This window comes from Rhipicephalus microplus, chromosome X (genome assembly GCF_043290135.1).
Source record: "Rhipicephalus microplus isolate Deutch F79 chromosome X, USDA_Rmic, whole genome shotgun sequence".
Lineage (NCBI taxonomy): Eukaryota > Metazoa > Arthropoda > Arachnida > Ixodida > Ixodidae > Rhipicephalus > Rhipicephalus microplus.
In genome coordinates, this window is record NC_134710.1 from 479,843,081 (window position 1) to 479,845,694 (window position 2,614).

Here is a 2,614-nt window from a genome sequence, read left to right on the forward strand (position 1 = left end):
AGTAGGAACCCTTTGTTAATGAATAAAGAAAACAAGTGTATACTTAAGGGCTCGTTTTTCTGTTTTACACATTATTAATGAGATGTAACAGACAATAAAACCAAGAAAAGTATAGGGGAAGGTATTAGGTCTTTTGTATTGTAAATGAGAAGAAAAGTGGGTGAAAAGATAACTTGCCGTGGGCAGGATCCGAACCTGCGACGTTCCAATAACACGTTCAATACTCTACCACTGAGTTTCCACGACAGCTATGCCCCCAGCCACTTTATTGGGTATCTATGTCAATTTAAACGTGGGAGTGTCAATCAGCGCCAGTAGTAGCCATAGCGGCGAGTGTGGCACACTCTTTATGAGCCTGTTTGGCGTCACGTAGCACGTGAACTTATTACGAACTCGCAGCTGAACAATAGTCCTCCATATACAACCTAAATGCACCAATTCTGCCAGAACGAGACCCTCGTTAATGAATAAGAGAAACAGATGTACACTTAAGCGCTCGTTTTTTGTGTTTTACACAATAATAATTAGATGTAACAGACAATATTGCCAAAGAAAGTATAGGGGAAGTTATTAGGCTAATGGTAATGTTAATGAGAAGAAAAGTGGGTGAAAATATAACTTGCCGTGGGCAGGATCCGAACCTGTTACCTTCGAATACCGCGTTCAATGCTCTATTACTGAGCTACTATCACAGCTATCACCCCAGCCACTTTATTGGGTATCTATGTCAATTTAAACGTGGGAGTGTCAATCAGCGCCACTAGTAGCCATTGCAGCGAGTGTGGCACACTCTTATGCGCCTGTTTGGCGTCACGTAGCACGTGAACTTATTACTAACTAGAAGCTGACCAATAGTCCCCCGTATACAACTAAATGCACCAAGTCTGCCAGTACGAGAGCCTCATTAATGAATAAGGGAAAGAAGTGTATACTTAAGGGCTCGCTTTTGTGTTTTACACAGTATTATTGAAATGTAACAGACAATAAAACCAAGGAAAGTATTTGGGAAGGTATTAGGCCGTTTGTATTGTAAATGACAAGAAAAGTGGCTCAAAAGATAACTTGCCGTGGGCAGGATCTGAACCTGCGACGTTCCGATAACGCATTCGATGCTCGACCACTGAGTAACCACGACAGCTATCCCCACAGCCACTTTATTGGGTATCTATGTCAATTTAAACGTGGGAGTGTAAATCAGCGCCACTAGTAGCCACGGCGGCGAGTGTGACACACTCTTTATGAGCCTGTTTGGCGTCACGTAGCACGTGAACTTATTACTAACTGGCAGCTGACCAATAGTCCCCCGTATACAACCTAAAGCGCCGAGTCTGCCCGTACGAGACCCTCGTTAATGAATAAGGACAACAAGTGTATACCTAAGGGCTTGTTTTTCGTGTTTTACACAATAATATAGAGATGTAACAGACAATAATGCCAAGGAAAGTATAGGGGAAGTTAATAGGCCAATTGTAATGTAAATGAGAAGAATAGTGAGTGAACGCATAACTTGCCTGGGAAGGATCCAAACCTGTGACCTTCGAACAACGCATTCGATGCTACATCACTGAGCTACCACGACAGCTATCCCCTAGCCACTCTATTCGGTATCTATGTCAATTTATACGTGGGAGTGTCAATCAGCGCCACTAGTAGCCATGGCGGCGAAAGTGGCACACTCTTTATGAGCCTGTTTGGCGTAACGTAGCACGTGAACTTCTTACTAACTGGCAGCTGACCAATATTCCCCTGTATACTACCTAAATGCACCAAGTCTGCCAGTACGAGACCTTTGTTGATGAATAAGGGAAACAAGTGTGTACTTAAGGGCTCGTTTTTGTGTTTTACACAATAATATTGACATGTAACAGACAATAAAACCAAGGAGAGTTTCGGGCAATTTATTTGGCCAGTCGTAGTGTTAATGAGAAGAAAATTGGGTGAAAAAATAACTTGCCGTGGGCAGGATCCGAACCTGCGACCTTCGAATAACACGTTCGATGCTCTACCACTGAGCTACCACGACAGCTATCTCCCAAGCCAATTTATTGGGTATCTATGCCAATTTACACGTGGGAGTGTCAATCAGCGCCACTAGTAGCCATGGCAGCGAGTGTGGCACACTCTTTATGAGCCTGTTTGGCGTCACGTAGCACGTGAACTTGTTACTAACTAGCAGCTGACAAATAGTCCCCCGTATACAACCTAAATGCACTAAGTCTGCCAGTACAAGACCCTCTTTAATGAATAAGAAAAACAAGTGTATATTCAAGGGCTCGTTTTTCGTTTTTTACACAATCATAATGAAATGTAACAGACCGTAATGCCAAGGAAAGTATAAAGTAAGTTATTAGGCCAATAGTAATGTAATGGAGAAAAAATGTGGGTGAAAAGATAACTTGCCGTGGGCAGGATCCGAACCTGCGACCTTCAAATACGCGTTCGATGCTCTACCACTGACCTACCACGGCAGCTATCCCCCCAGCCACTTTATTGGGTATCTATGTCAATTTATACGTGGGAGTATCAATTACCGCCAATAGTAGCCATGGCGTCGAAAGTGGCACAATCTTTATGAGCCTGTTTGGCGTAACGTAGCGCGTTAACTTCTTACTAA

The 2,614-nt window shown here is 43.2% G+C and overlaps 1 non-coding gene across 1 annotated transcript; it reads right to left on the reverse strand.

Annotated features, from left to right (window-relative positions):
• Window positions 1-1,951: 1,951 nt before the first annotated feature.
• TRNAT-UGU (transfer RNA threonine (anticodon UGU)) lies at window positions 1,952-2,023 on the reverse strand. Its single transcript has one exon. It is a non-coding gene; the product is annotated as a tRNA-Thr (tRNA).
• Window positions 2,024-2,614: the final 591 nt, after the last annotated feature.